This window comes from Aythya marila (genome assembly GCF_965140915.1).
Source record: "Aythya marila genome assembly, chromosome: 16".
Classification (NCBI taxonomy): Eukaryota; Metazoa; Chordata; class Aves; order Anseriformes; family Anatidae; genus Aythya; species Aythya marila.
This window is the reverse complement of record NC_139057.1, coordinates 4,059,772-4,084,074: the sequence shown is the minus strand read 5'-3', so window position 1 is coordinate 4,084,074 and position 24,303 is coordinate 4,059,772. Positions and strand designations below refer to the sequence as shown.

The window sequence follows — 24,303 nt, the reverse complement described above, 5'->3', positions numbered from 1 at the left end:
ATATTTAAGTAACTGAGGTATTAGACAAAGGAAATCATGCAGTAACTGGATTGCCATTCTACTTTTAGCTCAGCATGCTTATTGAATAAGGGCCAAATGTACTCGTTTCCTGGCGTTTCCTTTATTGTAAGCTGAGCAGCAGTGAATAGCTGTGTGCAGTTGGAGGTTTCTAGCATTTCACTTCACTGAATTCTCTGTTCCCTGTTGTCTCATACAGACTGTCAACCATTTGTATTTCTGGGTTGGAACTAATCAGACCCATCTGGTCTTGCTGACAGTGCGAGCCAGGAGAATAGCTCTGTATCCTGATACAAGATTCTGGGACTTGGGACACTGAGAAATTTACTGCCTCGCCTGGTCCTGTTTTTTAATAAACCAAACAGTGCGATAATGCAAATGATTTTCTCCTTTGTTTTTTAATCAAAGAAAGCAATTATCTCTCAAAGCACAAATACTCAAATGCTAAGCAATCTATAGATTAAAGCATTTCCTTCTTGCATAAACTGTAAGTTGTTCTTTGCATTCGTACTGGATGGAGAACTTGGTGCTGGAATGAGGCTTTCAGCCACAGAATACATTAGAAAGCAGACAAAGAATAATGATTGTCTTTTCAGTGTTTCTTAATACCAGTCTGTAAATGAAGGTTGGTAGTGTAAGAGCGCCTGTCTAGCCTGTACTGGAGAGAGCATCCAGGCAGCTCCTGCATTACTAAAAGAATGCCAAATCAAAGGCAATGCGAGGTGCTAATGTTGCATATTGTATGAAGTGTGCGTACCTGTGAGTATTTGAATTATGTGTTCATTGTACATTAGAGGGAAAATTCAAGGCAAATCAAAGTTTGTATTGATTTTGGGACCCAGGGAGGGGTTGGGGAGGATTATCTGAATAATTCTATTATTCACCTTTCTGTTGGAAAATTAAAGTGGATAGTGCAAAGAGCACTACTGAGAGAGATAAATGAGCTGCTTCATTTCAGAATGAACTCTCTTCTCAGAAAACAGTTGATATTGTGTGCCTAAATTCCTTATGTACTTAGCAGAGTTATCTGCATAAAATATCCTCTAAATTCAAGAATGACTTCTATCAGCCTTATAATGATATCAGGGGATGATTGTGCTCCCGTTTTATTTCAGTGGGTGTACACAAATACTCCCATTGTATAAGATTATTAAATTGCAAAGGGCACATTTGGTGATTATTTAGGACAGAATCCATTTCAGCAGCTCCAAACCTTGCAAGCCTGTTCAGAGCATGAAAATAAAGCTGTAAGATGAAAAGAGACATTTTTGTCCTTTGAGCAAGCTGAAGAAGGTAAGGATCTGTAACTGAACTTCTGCTAGCACTTTTGCAAATGTAGTGGTAAAGATGCCTAATTCTATATAGCCAGTTAGTTACACAAACCGGGAGCTGGAAATGCTGGGCTCAGCTGTGTTGTAGGGCTTAGGGACTGTACTTAGAAATGTGGGACCCAGGTCACAGCTTGTGGGGTCTGGAGGTACATTTGCTTCCCTTCTCCATCATTGCTCTGCATCGTCTACTCCACCATGAAACTGCCATGCAGTTTCAATATTTTTTTTGTACCAGTAAACTTAGTTTGGCAGCATTGGTTCTTTATATTGTTAGACATGAGAAAAGGGATAGTTACAAGGTCCAAAATCACAGTCACCAATAAACATACCCGGCTGAGGAGGGGAGGATAGGGCAGGAGAAACAGGGAATTGAACTAAACAAAAACCTCAAGATGTCACGCTGCACAGCAAAACTCAGAGGTAGAAAGGGTAAATGAGGGAGAGTACACTCTGGAAATCTGGCACGGAAAGAAGAAACAAGAGCACCATCACAGCTACAGAACTACCTTACAAGGAATTTCTCAGCCTTTCTGTTCCTACCCCAAAATCTGTTAAGGAATGTGAAGCATATTTGTTCGTGCTGTAGGAAGGGGTGAAAAGAAGGTGTTATATGGGTGAACAACAGTGCTGGTGGAAGCAGGGTGCTGAAGGAAGAACTCAGGTTTCTGCAAAAGCTTTTTGGCAAGACCGTGCCACTAAAGATTTTCTGTTGATGTGAGCGTATCCCAATTTCCTCAATGTACAGAGGAAGAAGGTGCTGAAAAAAAAAAAAAAAAAAAAAAAAAAAAACCTACTTTTGAGCATCTCACAGGTTTTTCACTTTGCTTTTTGAGACCTGTCTCAAATAAGCTTCTGCTTGAGTCAATAGAAATTTGCTTTAGTCCTAATGCTATAAAAACTGAGTAAGCACTTTGAGATTTGCCCCATTGATTTTGCCAAGTTTTGGTCGAGTGAGAACTTAATAAAGATTTTGGATTGTGAAGATAAAGAACTGACTTTTGACATCCCGATTCAATTTCTAGCCAGCCATTTTACGGATTAGCTCCCATCGAGTTCAGCGGCAGCGTGTCAGTGAAGGGCCTGAGTCAGGATGCAGCCCTCCGTCTGCTGCCAAGTGGCCGTGTCAGCCTCCCTGAGGTGGCCTGGCCTTCAAGCAAGGGTTCCCAAACTTCATGAGGAAACAAGCAGTGTTTCTGGGTTGAGTTTGGTCATGGAGCAGGGGCTGTGCGGGTTGCAGGATGTTAAATGGAGCCACAGAAGAGGGGAGAGGTATGGGGAATGTTTGGTCCGTATTTTTATGGGCCATGAGGCAACTCTCCGCACTGCTCTGCACCCTCAACAGCCAAACTGGGTGGTGCTGAGAGACCAATGGGCCGAGAACACTTCATTTCTCTGTAACCCAAGCTAAGCACAGTGACGTCAAATGGATTGAGGAGCCCACCAGTTTCTTACTCATGGTTGGAGGCCACCCCACCTGGAATGACCCAAGTTGGGTCCCTGGGGGCTGCAGATTGCATCAGGGCAGCTGGCTGCTGTGTGTCTGGCTGCCCCATAGAGGTGCTGCCTTGCCCCAGCAATGCTATGCTTTGCTCTCACACCCCATAGTGTGTGACACAGGTCTGTAATCGGCCCAGGCAGCTCTCCCCAAACTGTGGGAGCAGCCAGGAGGCAGCTGCTCAGAGAAGACATCCAGCGACTCCTCCTCATGCTGTAAATATCCCTCCCTCCTTCAAAGGCAGAAATCAGACTGTTTTCATATGGCTTCCAGACTTGCTGTCATCATTATTTTTCCTTTTCTATTATTTTCTTTCATGTCTTTTTTGAATCATTTATTTCTACCCATTTGAGCATATTCTTGATGTATCCAGGAAAGATCAGATGCCCATCTGAGTTTTGTGGGATAGCACATAACATTCGTACAAGTTCTTATATATAGAAAGTACGTTTGGGAAGGTGGGAAGATCTCTAATTCTTGTGGGGGCACGTTTGTGGTTTTTTGTTTGTTTGTTGGTTTTAAAGCAAGGCTGCATGGCTTATGGTGGAGACTAATAAACCTGCAAAATTTTGTTTAAAAACATGAATTTTATTTTTGAGTTACATAAGCACAGAATAGTCTCTTAAACATTTTAAATCAATTTTCTTTGCACTCTTAGAATTCAAAAACCACGAAATGGATTTCTTTCAAGTTACTTGTATGCCAAGGTTCAGCCCAGAGGGATTTTTTTTTTCCTATGGCTTAGAATAGGGTTTTGTAATGAAAAGCCTTGACAGATCCTTTACTATACTGTCACTAGGTACAATGCTCTAATATGTAGTGTGAGATTAATTCATACTTCATAAAGTATCTTGAATAGAATAAAAGGAGCATTTTAAAGCTATTAGTCGAAAGCTCTGTTAATTTGGTTAAACCCAACATTAAGAGAATAAACCTTTATTTGTTTCAGTGATTCGCTCTAGCAAGAGCATATAAGAAAGCTGTGATATAGGGAGCTTTGGCCTTTCAAAAGGTTAAATATTTCAGTACTCTGTTCCTTTCAAAAGTTGATTCCTTTTGAAAACATTGCTCCTCTGTTAGATTCTCAGAATAATAAAAATGTGCTGAATTTCTTTGTGGAGCATGCCCCTTTTCCCAATTTCTTCCTTAAAATAATAGGGCATGACCTTTACATATGTCTATTTTAAACCCTGATGGTCTTACTCACTCAGTGAGTGTGGCACTAGGGCATGGCCATTCAAAAATGCAGCCAACAGGATAGAAAGAGCATGTTGTGCACCTCACTAAAGGGCGAATTCAGCTGACACAACAAAATGGACTCTTATGTCCAAAGAAACTAAGTACAGCTTGCAAGATTCATATGGTGATTTACTCAAGTTTTGCTTTCATTTGTTTTCACCTGCACATATGTGGGATTGCTGCTTTGTATTGCATGTTGGATTATTGAAGAATTGTAAATTGTTTGTTATTGGGAAGCTTGTTTTACATATATGTGCATTATAAGTATTCTGCATTTTCATTTACACACACACACGAATGTGCATGTATACCAATATATATGTATGTAAGTAGGTTTGTTTTTGTGCCTTTGCATTACGTGTTTAAAATATCTAGTACCAGCCCTGGCAGTGGTAAGATGTGGTTCATAGCAGGACCTTTGATCTGTTCCAGCGTATTGAATCTTACGGGACATAAAGCTTGATAAGATTTGTGAGATACCTGATTACTTCGGTAAGAAGGATGGGCAGAGTATGATTAGTAAAGACTATAAGCCTTCATTCTTTGGAGCAATCTCCAATTAAGGGAGTAATGAGCAACATCCTTGTGCTGATGATGTCTTCCGTAACTGGCAGCAGGGAGGTTGTTAGATGGGCTCTGCAGCGCAGGGTGGGCTGCAGCTGGGGGGAGGTTCTGGGCCATTGGCCTCATCTCCAACAGCAATTTCCATCTCACAGTTCACGTGGTGGACTCGAACATTAATCGCATTAACATTAATATAGAATAACTTCATATAGAGTTATTTCAGCTTTACCCAAACTAGAATCTAGTCCATACTCAGTAAAACAGGAGCATGTATGCGAAATACTGTGTGCTGTATCCTTTGTGTCACTGATATGTTACAGCCATTGGGCACTGAAGGGATTAAATATGCACTGAATTGATCTTTAAATTTTATGGGTGCTGTAAAAAACAGTTTCTGCTAGGATAGCTGTATACCACGCGTGTCTGATCCCTGTTGCACATCCACAGTGACTTTGAAAGTGGAAGTTATAATATTATGTAATCTTGTCTTGAAGGCAAATATTAGCTAATTTAACCAGATATAATCTACCCCAAAATGTCTACACTACTCACCATTGAAGCAGTGTTTTTAGAAGGTTTCTTAAAATAAGCACAAATTCTAAATTGTATGTTTAGTTCGCAGTGCAATAACACATATTTAACTTGATCATTGGTTTCCCTGTGCTGCACACTGCTGACGTACTGAAGTTGGACAAAGTAATTCCCATCAGCAGTGATTGAGAATGTCCAGGTTTTGCCTTTCAATTAATTATGAAACAATCTGTTGTCAGCATTCCCAACAGAGAGTGAGACTTTGCCATTCAGAGTCAGTGTGGCTACACCGAGACACTGGGAAGAAAAGCTGTCATGAAACTCAGACTAAACTGAACTGGAGGAGAGGGGCAGAGAGGAGAAGAAAAAAATGAGCTCATTGAGACCCTGGACAAATAGAGTGAGGCTGGTGAAATGGTTAATCCAAGAAAGCAGCATGGCTGTTGAGCTCAGAGGGATTGGGCATGCAAAAGGAATAGCTCTGCAGAAGTTATCAGAGTCTGTCAGGGTTCCATAAGTGCTCTGGGCTGGGGCACAAGAGTGGTGGAAATGTAAAACTGAGAGCTTCTGTCCTGAGCTATCCCCAAGGTTTACATGCTCATCAAGTCTTTCTAGCGCTCATCTGCAATAAGGACATAGCAGCGGCAAAAACTTTCAAAACAGATCAGGCTCACATAGCTCTATCATCATCATATCTCCTTCATTAATGCTTGCTTCTAGCTAGCTCTCCCTCAGAGTGCAGTGAGGAAGGTTTTGTGATTGCAGATAAGTGCAAAGATCCATTGGTGCTGATTGCTGACACATTTGCACAGGTAAGACCCAGGAGTGCGTTGTGTTTCACATAGGCACAGGTGTCCCTGCAGTACATGTGGATGTGTGTTCCTCTCTGGCTGTAGTTGTGCAGATGTGCAGACACGTATAGCATTCATCTGTCTGTCTGAAGAGATTCAGTTCCCCAAGGATGCAGGCGGGTGCCTGGTGGGATTTATAAAATGCCAAAACCAGGTGGCTCCCTAACACCCGTTGAAATGAGTTTGATCAGGTACGTAATTCACTCGTCACAAGGCACTGGGCTGAATCTTTGGGCCAGCAAAATGCTTTTTTGAAAATCTGACCAAGAAAAGTCATCTAAAAAGAGCTTGATTGTGCACAGGAAATGTTGCAGATCTAGCCAGTGCTATTTGCACTGCATGACACAGATACTGCATGAGTGTGCTTTTAGATGATATTTTCCCTTCGGTAACTTTAGAAGTCATTTTTGTTCTGTATTTTTAATGCCACGGGGCTTGTGCCTGCTGAGAAATTAGCAGAAAGCTATGCAGTCCATCCATCATTGTTGGTGTTTTTGTTGCTTTTTTTCTCCTCGCATTGTATATTGAAACCCATAATTAAGACTAATCTTTTAAATGCTTTTGTAGAAGAGGAACACAGCAGGCACGGAATGGACTTTTTATTAAAATTAACAAAGGAAATGAAATTTGTACGTAACAAGTAATTGCTGAACATAGACTTAATAATTAAAATTACTTCTGTAAGCCTGTTCTTATGGATATTGAGTAAATAAAATTGCTATTTGCTCAGAGATCGATATTGCTATTCACAACAAAAATTTATAACTTAAGATAAACAGTTCTTCCAAGGGAGGCTATGAAATGCAGTGGAATATGTCCGGCATGATAACAGCAACAAAAATAATTAAGAAACACCAGCCGTTATTGAGAACTGTGTATTTATAGTTATATCTGGGACGCAGAAGTTCTCTTCTCAAGTAGAAGATGCTTTACAAATATTAAGGTAGTGATGTTAGCAGTGTTGCTGCTTAGAGTGTCCATCGTTTGGACCTGCACATACCTTTTTTTTTTTTTTTTTTTTTTTTTTTTAAGCCAGAGCTTATCTCCTCTCCTGAATCTAACTAGTGACCTGTGCTGAATGAATCAGAGCACGTGTCAGTGCATTTTAGAGCCGTGAAGATGATGCTACTTATGGCTATCAAAGGAATGATGCTATAAATAAGCATTGCTTTTGTCTTTTTTTAGCCTCTCCAATTTAGCATTTACCAGTCCATTTTTTCATAACCAATAAAACCACTTTTGGTACTTATTGATATTGATCATTCCAGACTGTGCTTTAATATTGTGGAAGAATTAAGAAAATATTTTTGTCCCTCTTTAGATTGTAGCTTTTCTTAAAAATCAACTCCAGATTTTAATCTCCTTAAGAAGACATGAATGTTCAAAAGAGGGATTGGGTGATTTCTCTCTTGGGTGGTACAAGTTGATTATCTTGCTGATTGCCATTTCTCCCTGTTAAATGGTTTTAGTGACTACCTAGGAGCTGGAAAGTCCCAGATGTAGCTTCTTAGCAGATGATGAATGCCTTTTATAACATGCCCTTCGTAGGGGCTTAGACGGTCTGGAAGGATTCACAATAATACCTCAAGATTACTCTTCGAACACATACAAGAAAGCAGACCAGCTTATGTTTATTCATCTTTCATGAAGCGTGTGTAGCCAAGGAGAGCAAGGTTGATTTGTGATTCACTGGGGTCATTCAGCATCACACATGTCCATGACATGTGTGTATAATGCTAGGGATGTGCTGTTATCATGTGCAAAGATTACATTTTTATCTGGTGCAGTTTCTTGTCACGTGTCATACTGTCTTCCCCTTTTCCCCTTTACCACCTTTTTTTTTTGTCTGAATCTTCCAAAGTTATACTTGTTTACAATGACTTTCATTTTTGAATGAAGAAGCTAACATTGACAGAGGGGCAACTCTATGAGGAGCAGTTGCTCTAAGCAATCATATTAAGGTTGTGGACATTACGGAGAAGTGACTTTAACCCCCCAAATAAGTGTAATAGAGTTGCAACCTTGAAAATTGCTTTCTTGAGGAGTGCTACTGCAGTTTCAGCAAGGGGGTTTAGTTCACGTCATGCTGTTCCTTTTCCTTAATGACAAGGCTTTGGGAAACAGGGATCTCCAGGACATTGTGCATAACTTCTGAAACAGGGATTTTCATTCCTTAAAGCATGGAAACATTTGTCAGACCTTTATGGTATGCTCAAATCCTATTCACAGCCTTGTTCTGGAGTTAAGGCCTGGCACAGCTCGTCTTCTACAGGGATGAGTCTACCCATGTTTCAAAATTTTCCTGAAAGGCATGAGGAGGAGAATGAAGGAAGAATATGGCCAATAATTGCAGTTATATTAACTAAATTACTAAAATTAATCACACTGTTAGCATTCTATCTGGATTGGACCAGAGTGCATGGTGATTTGGAGATCAGGCTTCAGGAATGATACTGGAGCTCTGCAGAGACCCTAAGGGCTAATTGCTGCACTGTGGCTGCAGATTAGAAAAAGATCTAGTTGTGAGAATATCTCGCCACATTCTTCATTTACAGTAGGGAACCCTTGTTTTTTTCTGTGATAAAGCTACGGAGTTGTGTGAAACTACAATTATTGTATTACAAGTCTTGTCATCTCTTAAAGAATAAAGGCATAAAATAGAGTTTTTTGCTTGAGCATCTCTTTTATCTTCATGGACAGAATATCTGCCATGGAGTTTACTTGTTCTGCAGTATTGTCTAGGAAGCTTTTCCTTTCTTCTGTATTTTTGATATTTTCTCCTCTCTTCCAAAAAAAATCAGCAAAAAGCAAGCAAACAAAAAAGAAGGCATCTCAGCCCTGACCTTCTCCCCCTACCAACACATTGAAAGGCTTTAATGAGAATAACTTTTGGCAGCTCTGTTTGAGTGACCTATGTGGAATGGGATGTGACATCGGAGCATAAACAAAATGTATAAATGTATTCAAGATGCAATACTACAGCTGGAATAAAAGATTCAGATGCCTCTTCCTTTTGACACATTGCATTGTAAGGTCACAGACCAAGCTGAAGATGCAACTTGAGGAATGAAAATGTCCAGGTTGATGTAAACTGGTTTTAACTCCCTCAGTATTTCAAGATAAATAGCATTAACTTGGAGGAGGCACATTCTTGCTTTACATTCAGCCTCTCTGCTTCCTATAAAGCATTTTGAATCTTAGGGGCCTGAGCCAGCCACAAATTAGGGACTAATGGCGATATCAGCAAGGTTGTTTCATGGTGATGATTTCTTTAAAATTAAAGGACCTCTTGGTGGATAACCAGCAGCTTTCTTTTCTTTTTTCTTTTTTTATCTTTTTTTTTCAGGCTTTTCATTGTATTCATTTTAAAATTCTTCAGTGAAAATTGGCATGATAAGATCAAAATCAGTGCTGAGGGGGGAAAAAAAAAGGAAGTTTTTAGAGTTCAGTCCTTTTTCTCTTTTACCTGGTAAGAAAAGATGTCATTAGGAGGACTGGCAATTTTCACCTCAAATGAAATGTCAGATCTAATATTTCATATGAGTATCTACATCTTTGTTAAGGTCTCATTATCTCGTGAACATGTGGACCAAGTCCAAAAGAATTATATCTTTAATATTTGTCTATCAGTTTTACGTCCTTTCTGCTTTTGACAGAGTTGAGACAGGGAGGGTTTGTTAGTGCAGGGGTTACTTCATTAGTTTGATTCGGCATGTCTTGGATTCACAGTGCTTTCAAGAGACATCATGAAATAAATTCAGAATGTGTTATGAGGATGCCCACAGAGCAAATAACATGGGCAAATTACCTCACTGCTAAAGGGAAAATAAAAATCACATATCTACTGCAGACAATATGACAAAATAGAGCAGAATGCAGGGGGGAAATCTCCTGTAAATACTGCACATTCATATTCATGTGTTTTGCATTAAAGCAGTAGAACCCATATAAAACTGCACTTATTAAAATAAAACATTTCTAAGAAACAAAACAAATCTCGAAGTGCTGTGGAAGCAAACTGAAGTCTTTAAAGCACTGCTTCCTAAAAAAAAAAAAAAAAATCTTCTTATGTAACTTAAAGTGGCTTCTAATTATCTGCAGAACTCCAGCAAGCGGAGTGGTGCTGAACTTGGTAATACATGGCACCATTTCAGTTTTAAGTGTTACACATTTGGCAGCAATATTTTTTTTTTAAGTAAGACAGCACCTTTGTGAATTTTACTACAAGTAATTAATTTGGAAATTCTCCTATGTGCCGTAGCTGTTTTGAAAATGTATCTGTATGGATTAGCATTTTGTGTAGTGAATTAGCTTGCACAGAGTGACTCCCAAACTCAACTGGTTTGAGTAACATATGTATATGTGTGTGCGCACTCCTTCTGAAAGAAACTCATGAGATTGTTGTTTCTGGAGGTGTGGATTTGAGCATTCATAGTGTAGAGAAACTGTCAGTAAGTTTGAAGTTTGAGAAGTGTTATCCTGTAGTGGTAAAAGTATAATATTTTATTATGGGTCTGGCAAATCGGAAGCATAATGAGGCTTATAGAGATGTTACTGTTGACTTCAGCAGCAGCAAGATTGGGTCTTTAGAAGTTTGTGGGAATAATCTCTGTGGATAGCTCATTTACAAACATGAGTGGATCATTTAGACTCATGGGGCATGCTTATTATTCACATATAAGTGATTAATATGCAAGCAGAAGGGAATTTATTCTTGTTACTTGTTTGCCTTGTAGGAACTGTCCTTTTCTTCCATCCCAAATACCCCTTTCCCACAAGTCCTACCAAAAGTTAAGCATACAGGACAGCAAATGAGAGGGGCTCCATGTGACATGACCTGGGAGGGTTTGTGGTCAAGATGCAGCTTGCCCATTTAGACCAATTGCGCTTGTTTCCTGCCTAAACAGATTATTCCAGGAGTTTGGAATGCAAATTAGGTATGGGCCTTATTAATTATATATGAGTAAACATACAATTCTAGCTGAAATTGGGTTTTCCCTTCTTTCGGTCACGTTGTTATTGAAATAAACTCCACACCAAAGTAGGACGTAATTATCTATAGCAAGATTGCGTCTTCCTATTGCAAACACTAATTGTTCATATACTAGAAAGCATTTATTTAAACATTCAATTAAAACTACGCATCATTGTACTGTAAATAATGCTAAAATTGACAGAAAATAGAAAGTATTTAACTACATGCAAATTATGAAGGATGGCGTTTGGGGCAAAAATTTCATCTGAGGCCTTGCTTTGGAAATGAACATTTTCATATATATCTTCGAAGTGACAAAACCTCAGGAGGAAGCACATCAGGCAACCCAACTGCTTGGTGTTTTTAAAAAGCTCTCTGAAGACTTGGCTCCTTAGAATTCAAATGTTAAAATACTGCAGTCATTAGTAGGGGGATTGGTTATGTGCGAGCTAGCCTCTATACGCATACTGTAATTAGGATTTTTATTTGATCTTTTATATATTTGATGAAAGTAGCACGAGGGAAAGAATCATTTTGAAAATATTTCACTGTATTCGCTCCCCTCACGGTGCCTGCAGTGCTCTTCAGGAACTCCTGCTGCAGCTGGGGGCAGTGACAGCTACTGGTGAGATGCTGCAGGCATGCGGAGCTGCCTCGCAGGCACATGCAGAGGGGTGAGAGCAGCATTCCTCCCCACCTTGAGTCCTGTTTCTCACCAGGGAGGAGGGCAGAACCAGTGATTCCTTTGCAGCACCGTCCCTAACATCTACCTGTCAGGGACGGGTGCCACCCACCTCGGGGTAAATGCCATAGCCTTTCACAGAGGAGATTCCTAGAAGATAATTTGCTGAAATGGCTTTGAGTTTTACTGTTAGTACCAGGAAGGGCTACTCCATTAAATGAGTCCTCTATATTTTTACTTCTGCTTTCCATGCTTCAGGTTTATGTAAAAGCCTTCTGATAAGCTGTCATTCTGCTTTTTTTTTTTTTCTTTTCTTTATGTAAGAAGGGGAAAAAAGTCAGTGTTTGACCCAAACTTGAAGTGTTTACCTATGTCTCAGCACAGCCTCGATGTGTGCTGAAAAACTGAGTATTTGCAAACTTCCACTTTGCAGGTGCAAAAACAAAAAAACTGCTAACATTTTGACGTTTTTGGAAATTCTTTAAATAACTTGACACCTACATGCCCCAGAATTTTCTCCTGGATTAGTACAACAGATAGTTTCTGCTGCTGTTTGTGCTTATTTTTGGATTCCAGCATGGGCATTCATTGGTGTTAATGCACACACTAAAAGAGATGCAGGTGTGTGCTGACTGAAGAGTATGAATCCATCCCTTCTCCAGGATAAACTCTTTTGTTTCCTCTAGACTATATTTGAATTTATTACAGAGAAGAATGGGACTTTGCACTTCTGGAAGCCAGTACATACCACCTACTTAGCTTTTTGTTACCGTGTGAGGGAAGCATCAGCAAAATCATACTTCATTGGGTGAAGAAGAACCTGTGATATCCTGACACCCACGTACCAGAAGAGAAAAAAGAAAAAGAAAAATGAGACTAGATTTGTAACTTTACCCTCCTTTAAAAAAAAAAAAAAAAAAAAGAAAGGAAGAAAAAAAAAAAAAAGCAAAAACCACCAATGTTCTTTCCAGTGTATTTTGTATAGCTGTTTTCAGAGTAATTTGGAAATTAATTTATATTGTGTCCTATTTTGTAGCAAGGTCCCATTAATGGTACCAATATGTGGCCCTTCATTTAGGGCATCCATTTCTCCACAGGTTGCACGTGGGAAGAATGTGCCTTATTGTATAATAATCACAGACTCCCTATGCAGATATAACATTGTCATTCTCGCAGGCGTATCTTCTGTTCTGCAATACACAGTGGAATGGGAGATATAATTTAATGTGAATTACCTACAGATTGTACCCAGTGCCAGTAAGTAGCTCTTTGCAGTACCTAGTATGAATTTGCTCTTACTGACAAACTGTATAACATCTTCTTTGGATTTTTTGTTTTAAATATACATATATTCTGATGCAGTAGAATACAGTGAAATTGCGATGTGGTAAAATACGGTAAATAATTTCTCCATCTGTCTCCATGTCTGTCTTTCTTCCTCCCTCCCTGTATTTATATATATGCATATATACTTCTAATGTTAATTTGACATAATTAGCAGACACCTGAGTATCTTTCAAAATTTGGGTACTAAATTGAGAAGACCAATTTGGAAGGGTTACCTTAATGCTACCCATCGGATATTAGGCACACATCACTGGGTTTTGGCAAAATGATTGTTTGCCTGTGAATATATAGGAGCTGACTTCTCAGCAGACATGGCAATGCATGCATGAAAGGATTGAATCCGTTAAAAATGAAACAATAGTTACCTAAAAAGAGACAAGTTATTCTTCCATTAAAGCATACAGTACACTTGTAAATTTTGGAAAACAGGGTGAAAGAATGGACATTAATATAATCAGATTTGTCATCTTGTCCCTACTACGGTATGAAAGAATTACTGGAGCCGAAAGTGCTCTTGTCGCTGGTACAAGGCAGCTGCTGAATGGCTTTTAGGGCTGCGGCTGCCTCCTGCAAGCAGTCGCTGCTCCCAGCTGCAGCTCCGTCTTGCCTCAATCTTGGGTCTCACCAAGAGTGAGAGCTGGGTCTGCTGTCCTGGGGGTAGGATGTGGGTCTGGGGACTCCCAGCTGTTCTGCCTGCTGCACAAGTGGGGCAAAAAGGTCAGTGTCGGTGTGCCAGGCTCTCTGTTAGCGCATATTACGTGAAGTCATACATAATGCACAGATTTGGCAACGTGAAGTCATGAGTTTAAACGGGTGTAATCTAAAGACAGAGTTTAGTGGACCCAAGGCATCATGCAGCCACGTGGCCAGCAATGGTGTTGAAGAACTCACTTCAGATGGGCTAAAGACAGTACCACAGCCCAGTAGTGCCATGTTGAATGTGTATTCACCAGCCATATCCCCAGCTAGAGCAGAAGTTATCTGAAACTTAGCTCTTCCAGGTTGGCTAAGTGTGCTGCTGCCCTTGCATTGCCTTGGGTGCAGCGCTTCGATGTGTCCAGGTCTCTCCTGGATACTACCAAAACGTTGCTGACAAAGGCAGAGAACAAAATGGAGATTTTCGAATCATTACCCGTCAAATCTGAAATGAGTTTCATGGACCAAGGAAAAGCCTTCAGGGCTTTTTCTGAATTTCTGAGGCAAGCTGCTAACAATGACAGTGTTAAGAACTCAAAAAGGGTCACAATAATATTTTAAAGTAGCAAGTGTTAGATAGTCTAAGTCCAAGGGTTGGAGTCTGTTCTCCCTATAAATAATATATACAAACAGAAAACCAAGGGAGACGAGATCTGTGTTATTCCTGCTAACTTGCAGCAGTATCATTTTAATGGTCAAAAATACACCCAGAAAAATATGTGAAAGTACAGAAAATGTTGAATACCTTTTTCAAACCGCTCTTGAGAAACTCAGTGTCTTTGTATAAAGATGGGAATGACAGCTCATAGTGCATTAAAGTGAATAGAGTTCCCAAGTCATTCAGCAGTGGCAGAAATTCACTTAATCTCAGCTTGATATAAGGCTATTTTTTTTCTTCCCACCAGAATGATTTTCTTGGTATATGTATGTGTGCCCTCACTCCCTCTCCTTCCCTCCCTTCCTCAGGTAGGGTGTTTGTGTATGCACACATACACACACCACTTCTGACATTCAGGGTGCTAAGGAACATTGCAGTTGACTTCACTCATACCGATGTTCAAATTTACAGTCTCGGTTCCATACATTTACGGTGTTCAGTCCCTAGAATAAGCGTTCAAAATGATTTTGAAGCCTGACAAATAGTATGAACCCTGAAAACCTTTTAGTTCTTGCTATATGCCCAGGAAAGCTACTGAGAAAAATAGACATTTATTTTGTAGCTTCTCCATAATTTTTTTTCAACCACACTAGGAGATGTGGAACCTCATGAGATGTTGTTGCAGGCAGACATGCTTCCTGCCTTCAAAATTCTGCTTAATCTTGAATGTAAAATCTTTGGCTGTCCTCTTCGCATTCGCAGAAAGCCAGCTGGAGCAAATTCAACTCTGTTACAATAAAAATTCGTAGGCAAGGCTTCTCTCCAATACTGTTCTTGCTGCACTCCTATAAATCAAACCTTGGCAATCTATAAAGTTGGAGAGAGGCAAAACCCAAATTTAAGATTTAACTGTAGAGCAAGGGAGCTTGGGGTTTGGTATCTTAAATATATTTGGATAGTGAGCTGACCTCTGTAATTACACCTGCACTAGGCTGTACATTGTGATTTATATATGCGGTGTATCCAGGTGTGTGGTTTTGCCTGCTGGACCAGTACAGGCAAATAGCAGGTAATAGATACTGAAGCAGGTGCAAGTACAAAGCACGCAATGACTAATTTCTAGGATGCCCCTATAATTTCATGCATATTAAGCCAGTTATGCAAAACAGTTTCAGTACAGCCTTTACATTTGGAAGCAGAGCTTTTGCACATTCAAGTTGATCTGTGGAAATAAAGCTCATGGCTGTTTGTGCAAATTAGCATTTGAATATCAACCTAGCCAGTTTTGGGGCAGAAAGGGAAATAACCCATGTGATCAATCATAAAAGTAATTTTAGGTGGTTATTTTTAAAACTCCAGTGTCAGTAAGTTATTTTTGAAACAAAGTATTTCTATTTTTGTGGTTAACTAAACTGCATTCACGTTCTGTTGCACAATATTCAGTATCCTGCAGAATTCAATTGCCAGTTACTTTTAAACATCAGCAACTCTGTTATCCATTCCAACACCGGAGGAATTTGGAAGAGAGCTCCATACAGAAATGATCTGATCCAGCAACAACAGGGTTATGTTTTGGGGTGATTTTTTTTTCCAGGTGGAAAAAAATCCAGTATGTTCTCAAATTGTAATTTTGTATATATATATTTTTTGCCAAGATGCAGGAGAGCTTGCCAGTTTTTACTGAAAGAATAAGAATTTTCACAAAACTCCTGTAGATCTACAAACTGTTCATAAATTTATTGACAGTTGGCAGCCCTGCTGTGCGTGCTGTACTGTTATATATCTGCCTTCTTCACATCTGCTTTGTTGGGGTATGAGACAGCAAGTCAAAAGTAGCTTAAGGAAGCTTAGCAGTGTCTGTAAATAAAATGGGGGGAAAGCTTCATTCTTCCCTTCCTCCAAGATTTTCCTTTTTTTTAACATGAAAGAATTTTAATGAAATTCTTAAGTCTAAGAACAGCAAGCGCAAAACAAAAGGGTCTAGCTCCTGTATTTCATCTGAATAATTCCCTTTGACATGACATGAAGGAATGGAGGAGAGTGTACTCCAAATGCAGAAAGTAAAGTCTCCATTACCAGGAGAATCGTTCTGCTGCAATTGCTTTTCCTGTTGATTAAAATAAGTAACACTGCTGCTAGGATTCCTCTCTTAGCAGGTGCTACTTGTTTTGTAATAGTATCCTGTCTGTTTTCTTGTCTTTTTCCTTAAAAAGGCTACCAGTCACTTTCAGCATGACAGCTCAGAATATCAGTATATTTCTAAATCTTTTATTTTACAAGAAATACAGTCTGCTGTAGCTTGTCTCCTGTAAAGGTATCCTATACAGCACAAAGCCTGAGGAGCTCCTGCGGCTGCTCAGCAGTGATGCATGGCACCATGGATTCTGCTGACCACGCCGTATAAATTGCACCCCTCCCACCCAGTCCTGCAAAGTCAAATTTAACTGGTAAAATTGAAGTACAGTGTCTGGGGCTTAGTGAAGCAAGGCAAATCCCTTCTATAAGCTATAGAGGTGACCTTTTAAACCACCTCCCGCACCAAGCCTCCTACTTTTATTTTTGACACTAAATATAAAGCATAGGAAGGGCTGGTGAGAGTGCTGTAATGCTTGCACTCTGCTTGTGAGTTTTAAAAGAATTTTCAGCAAAGCTAGGAAGCTCTCCTGTTGGTGATTTGACACACTTAGAGGGACATTGGTGCCATGACAAATGACAGTATTAACTCAACATCCTAATTCAGGTGAACAGAGCCATTGGCCAGATTTGATCCTTCCTTAGGCAGTGGGTAAGTACGATGACAGAGCTGCTGAGTCAGATGATAGTTTAAACATCCACTTCGTTTTAATTTTACAAAATGAACATAAGTATTTTTAGGGAATGCTTAAAGTACAAAGGAAAACTTGTGTAAAAATAGATTTTTGATAATTTAAAATAGGTTACTACTTCCTCTGAGGCAAACAAACAACCCACTTAAGAATTAAAAATTTCTAAGCAAATGATTTGGAAACCCTTCCTTCCTGAAGCATGATCAAAGTTAAGTCTTGACAGGTAGCATTTATCACAGGTAGTACTTTCTGCTCAGTAAGTGCTTGATGAGGCAAAAAGAAAAATTAAAATGGTGGCTCCTAGTTACATACTAACTATTGTACTTTGCGCACAAAAAAGACTCCCTTCAGGGAAAACTTCAGTTTGCACAGAAAGTGCAACTCTATTTTGAATCTACTGTTTGTCATTGCGTAGCTGAATTTCTGATTATTAAAAATATATGTATATATGTAGAGAGAGAAAAGAACTGTGAAATTGCTCCTTCCTGCCTACCCAGCAAGATCATTTGGTCACTCATGTGTTCACCAAGGTGCTGGTGCTTTGAAATGTTCCACATGGTGGGACTTCAGCCTTGCTTCTACAACATCATCCCATAATCTTATACATAGCACTTAAGTGCTTAATTTTCAGCCTGGAAATGGACCAAGTGAAATGAATAAGGATTAGTTAGGGTCTGAGGAGAAAGCTTCCAAAGGTGCAAAGGACAGTTAGGGCATCTAATTCCTTTGGAATGCCATAGGGAGTCAAATGCCTAGTACACACATTCAGAAATGGTAAATCTTTCCATAAGGCTAAAGTATTCATTGAAGTGTTGTGCTGCATTAAGGGAAAGAGGCCTTCCTTAGGAGGAATTCCTCCTCCTGTCTTAATATGCAGCCTTAATTTCTCTTCATTAATTTCATTCCTTCTCTCCTAGGTATAGCAGCTGACAATATTCACTTTCTTCTTTCTTGCTTTCCTTGAGGTCAGGCTTTGAATCAGTGTATTGTGCTGTAGGTGATGAAAAGATTTTATTTTTTGTTTCAAAAAGATTTTTAAAAGAGACATTTTTGTTTCCATCTTCTTTTACTTTATTTAGATGTCAGGACATTTCCTATTCTCAGAATAATGCTTCCTCATTTTAATTGTGCAGAAGCAGAAAAATTGACAGTGAACAGGGAGATAACATGTAACAGAGATACTGGCGAGAATGCAAAGGGGCCTACGTTGCTTGGGATATTTCCGAATTGTCATCTTGCTTATAACTTTAAACACCTTTTCAAGAGGTAAGGTACAGTAGCAACAGATTTCAGATCTTGCTCATAGTGTAGTCAGTCATAAACTTTTTGAGTAGGTAGAAGGTGTACAGTTAATTGTGCCCCCTGATGAAAGTGTGTATTTTCAAGAGCAGCCGTGTCAAAATTTAGTAAGCTCTGTAACTGGTTATGAAATATAGCTGCAGTGTGTGGAAGGCATCCAAATAAATCCTATTTCAGCTCCTCAGATCCACCATTCTAGATTTATGGGCACTCATTTCTGTGCATGAAGGGCAGGATCTCAGCATAAGGAGTGCTGATTCTGATTTCTGGGTGAGAAGTGATCCTTCTCTGGATTTTACTGAGGAGCTGATGCTTAAAATAAGTGGACTAAATGGGGAGAAGATTTATTAGGAGTATTTGACAAGTCACAGCCCCACCCCAAATATAGCAGTATACAGCCTAAGCAAGCTCCAGCCTAATGGATCCAACTTAGAAGAATTTATTTAAAGAAATGTTAGTTTCTCAGCCATCCTTCACAACAAATGGGCTTCAGTCAGCAGTATTGCCATCAGTGTAAGTACAGAGCTGCCTGACGCCGGGATCCTGTGGGAACCCGAAGTGCAGAAGGCACATAGGTCTTGGGTACCTATGCCTACAACTGATGTTAAACTTTTAAAATATTTAGGAAGGTACAACTGCAAATTGCAAATAGGAGCATTACCCATGCCGTGCTTTTAGCATTTTTTGCTGGAGGTTGCAAGACTTTGCAAGGAAGGCGTTCAGACTCTTGGCTGCACTCAAATACCCCAGCTTGCACTTGCAGTGAAAAATGAAGCCTTTGAGCCAGCTATTTTCTTTTGCAGATGTAGACACTTAACTACAAGCCACCTGATTGTCAGCAGTGGTGAGCAATCACAGCTTCCATTCATCTGTTTGAGAGCTTCAGTGCTTGCTACTGTTGGAAATAAGGCCACTTGTGCTTAGGTGCCTAACTTTCAGGATGAGTTTGAAATTGTTTTGCCTTGAAAGGCAATTACAGTGATTTGCCTTCTTGAAGATTACTGAGCCTATTGACTTTCATCCATACTTGCATCGACTGTGGAGTGTGGGTTGTTCCTGGAAGGCGTCATGGATGAGTTCACGGAATTTGATAGTGCTTAGGAGATAACAATGCTTTTTCTCTCCACTGCATATGTGCTCAGTGTTAGTCTTTGACATGGATACACTGGTCAACTCTTGATTATTTTCTATGAAGCAAATGAAATGCTATCCTTGCCATGTCCGTCTTGATCAAAACAAGTAAAAAAACAAGAGTAGTTAATTTACTCAGTGTTCTCCCAGCAGCTGTTCCATGCGCAAATTCTTTGGCCTTGCACATTTCTGGAGTTGCTCTAGTTCATGCTGGTTGCAGACTTTGTCATGTCTTGCTTGTGTTCTTCCCATGCTGATGCTACAAACACATTTTCAAAGGCCACAGGTGCCAACAGCCGTCTTGTTTTAGTAACCCTGGATTACACAAACGCAGAGGGCTGTCATAAAGCTCTGTATTATTTAAGAACAAACAAATACAGAATAGACATAATCTGGCATGGAAACAAACCCAGTTCCTGGTGACAAACATCTACAGAGTTTTGGCTTTTTGAAGGAATGGGACTTCCAGACTCCTGTCATCAACATTTCATCTTCAGCCTATTGTGAGCTAAGAACCACTTCAGAGAAAAGATAACATTCCTTCATGTTTGCTGATAAATACAGATTAGTCACCTCCCTCAGTACTCACAAACCTTTCTTTATCTAGTTCAGATATCTGTTCCTTGTAGGAAAAGTCTCATTTTTCAGGCTTTCTTCAATACAAGTCCTCTTTATGATATAAATCATCAATAACCTGTTTTTAAATCCAGTTGAACAAGAGACCTTGACTGAAAGTGTGTATGGAAGTAACACCCTGTCTCACAAACCCTTCTGCTGATTCAAGCCCTCGGAGATAAAGGCATGTTTTTTTGCATCAAGGTGCTTGCACGGATGTCCAGATTCTGATGACTTTGGGCTTCCTGCCTCCTTATTCCTGGTTGCTGGGTCTGCAGAGACACCTCGCTAATTGGAAACATTAGGTGCAGGAACTCAAGTGGAATTTAGACCATCTAAATCCAGGCTCAAGTGCTTTCATTTTGCATATTTTCAGATTCGCAGTGGAAAAATAAATGAATGGTAATACGTGTAAAATAACACAATTGCTTTTTAATTACTTGTATAAATGGGAAACAATTATCAGGAGAGTAAGCAGGATTCTGAACAAATGTTTAAAGAAGTAACAAAAATTCAGTGTTCATTCAGTGTTTTTTCTAGAATGCTCTGTTTGCTTTGAGACACATGACTGCAGTGAGAAACAGAGCTCTCTAGATGCCTTGCTGTAACATATTTCAGTGGGATTTCCAGTGCCTGAAATCTCTAAGTGCTAGACACTGAGCAGACCATTCAGCCGGTTTTCCAAACTGAAGAGACTGAGATGTACTTGGCATTATTTAATGCCTTGCAGGTTGCCTGTTTGAATTTCTGCCTTTGCTAAACGTTTTCTCCTCAGGCCATATGAGGCTGGTTGTTGTCTGTCTTTTGTATTTTATAATTCAGGACTCTACATTTAGAAATATGAAACCTCCTAAATATTTCACGTGTCATTTATTGTGCCCTTTTTAGCAATTTGTACATAATGGTTCTAGGCTGGTGTGCTTCCCCTACTTCTCTCCTTCCAGGATCCTTCTTTCTCCCAACTCTTAAAATCCCATGAAAGTAACCCGTATGGAAATTAGCTTAATAATCCTACTGAATTTCCACTGACAGCAAGTGCTGATACGTGAAAAGATGGGTAAATAAGCTGAATATTGCAAGTATTTTAGAAACAACCATAATGCAAAAATACCCTTCTGTTTAAGGCCATCAAAGGCCTTGACCTCAGATTTGCTGAGAGTAAAAAGATTCCTACTTATTTAGGCAGACTGTGTATCAAGCTGTAGACTTTTCTGTGCTTTTTTATACATACTAGACCAACAGCACAAAGTGACAGAAGAAAGTCTAAAAAAGAAAAAAAAAAAAAAAAAAAAAAAAAAAAGAAGCATTAGAACGGAAGGAAATGAAATGCAGCTAAAGAAAATTGATTTTGTTTCATCAAATACTTTTTGAAGTTATGAAGTTGTGGTACTTATCTTAGAAATACTTATTTTCTGCATGGATTTCAGAGCTATAAAAATATACATTCTCCTTTGTCAACATTTTTTTTCCTAAAAGGATTCAGTTTAGATAGCTGGACATGCACTAATCCCTTTTTATTCTACAGAAGACAGAATGAAAAAAAAAAAGAGAGAGAGAGAGAGAAAACAAAATTGTTTGAGTCCTTATGAACTCAAACAATTTGGTTAAACATATTTTATGCCACATTTGCATACTGAGCTAGGAAGCTCTTGGGATGATTCATTGGGACTTCACAAGCCCAAGCATTCAAGGGGTACAAAGGACATGAAATTTGAAAAAATAGCGTATATGTTCTGGTTTTGGTATAAGCTTATATATTTTAACTTGGATAGACCTTTGTATAAAGCTTTCTGCCTATCCCTCTGATGGGCTGGCATTTACCATATGCTGTAGCAAAGAGTTCATTGCCACAAGATGTCACTGACACTAAGAATTTACTGAGGATCTTCAAAGGGAAATATGGCATTGAAATGGCTAAGAAGCACCCTCAGCTTTGAAATACCATCCTTGATAAATAGAAGACAGCTTGAAACTGCTTGGGACTGAGCTGACGTGCCATGCTTGGGGTCAGGACGCATTACACCATTTCCCTGCCATCTTCCTCCTCATCTTCCTCTGGCCCTGATAGGGTGCAGCATCTTGGGAGAGGCAGCTCCCGGGACAGATCCTGGGCAGCAGTTTCCAGCATCACATTTAGTTTCTGGGTTAGTCAGCAGTGCATTTTTGCCAGATCCTCAGTCTGTTAGATGGAACTGACAATAATTACTTGTTTCCCAGGGATGCTGAAATGCTTAATTGCCTGAAATTGTAGTCTTGAGATGAAAATACTTGGAAACAAAAGCCTTATTGGGATACTGTATTGCTGTTTTAAAAAGTGGCTTTTCTTGTCGTTAATATATCCATAACATTGTGGGTAGAAATTCACATGAAACACAACAGAAATGACAAATAATGCCAAACACGTTATAATAGTGGGTCTGTTCTGTATTCATTGCTAGATTTGTGGTTAGTCATAATGAAAAGCAAGGTGGAGGCATATCCGAAATGGTGTAGTTGGAGCACCTGGAGTTCAAAGACATATAAATACTAAAGGCTCATTTGCAAATTTTGCCTTTTGTGTGTCCATGCTGCCTTTTGGCTAAATTCTTACAGCTGCTGGGATGGGTTAGGAGAGATCTTACCATGATGCTGGGATCCCTCAACCCATCATCTCCAAACCCTTGCTAAGGAACACGTCGATGTCCATGGGGTGGGAGGCTGAGAGAGAGGTGGTTCACCCGGTGCCTCGGGGCAGGTTGCTGGAAGAGCTGGAAAGATGATGGACCTTGGTGCCTAATGGGCCAGGTTCTGCTGCCTGTGTGTGTGCTGAATCCTATGTGGGCAGGGTGCAAATATTGCAGCTACAGTGTTTGGGTCTCCTCCAAAGTACTGAAGTAGCTGTGTAGCCAGGCATCTGGAAGGACCTGGGAAATTATTCACCAGTAGGTGTCTACTGAGGAAGAAATTGGCATCACCAGTATGAATTTTGTAACATATACACTGATTTATTAATGGGAATATACTGAATTTCAGTATACCCTCTGAATCAAGGGCAGACCAAGCCTCAGGCAGGAGCGGAGTAAAATTGGAAATACCCATTGTGGGGGGAAAATTTTGGAATTTCACACCCAAAAAGGGAATGGAAGTTTCTCATGAGGTTGGGTGTCTGAAAAAAAATTCAACTAGAAATTATTTAAATAATCCTTAAAAAAGGTTTTGAAATCAAAATACTTTATGGCAACTTTGTCACTGCACTGATATACTTCAGGCTCTTTCAGAATTTTTCAAGCCACCTTTATCTCTTGTGGTAGTATGAATACTACCTCGGGGAAATAAATATAACTGAATCTCCTATATAATATTTTGGGGTGCTAGCCATCGAAAGGTTAATAGGAAACCGTACACTGCACTTCCATCAAGTTATAACTTTTTGATTGAAATTTGTAATGTGTCAGAAGAGAGTCTTCTCTGTGAGTTAAATTTCACAGAGGAAACTCTAACACTTCCAAATGTGTCTACTAAGTAAAGTAGTAGTGAATCAACAACATAAGCCAGTATCTAGTACAGCTTCATGAAGCATTCCCCAGCATCCCCAAATTGCTCCGACATCCCTGCCTCCAGGGCTCTCGCTTTCAGAGGTGCTGCCAGGAGTCTGTCACAGGCTTTGCAGAGGAGCGTCTCTCCTCGTGTTGTCATGCCGCTGCCGATTCGTAGCTCCAGCAAGGGTGCCATACCTCTGGAGGTAAACCTTCGACACGCTCTGGGTTTGTCTGGCTGTGCGGTGGGTTGGGGTGAGACGTGCAAAGTCAGTCACATCCATGATGAAGCCAGGTCTCCCTGTGATTGCCAGCTGGCCCTGTTGAGGAATGTCCCTAATTCCCATAATAGTGTGCCTATTTCATGGTACTTTAAAGTGAGAAGTCTCGAGTGGCCGGCCACATAAGCAGCTTTCACGTAAACACTTCAGTTCTGCTTCACCAAAAATGGCTTAGGTGCTGATAAGTGAAGCTACACGCTTTGACATGGCACAGAGCTGTGTAGTTTGTGTGGTACAATTAAATTGTCCCAGACAAGTCAGACCCACCAGGTTTGCATTTACCTTATATAGGTGTCTAATGAACTCCCCA

The 24,303-nt window shown here is 39.8% G+C and overlaps 1 protein-coding gene across 1 annotated transcript in view; it reads left to right on the top strand.

Annotated features, from left to right (window-relative positions):
• CDH4 (cadherin 4) overlaps nucleotides 1–24,303 on the top strand; it is a 457,614-nt gene that overhangs the window by 213,420 nt on the left and 219,891 nt on the right. The window lies entirely within an intron of this gene.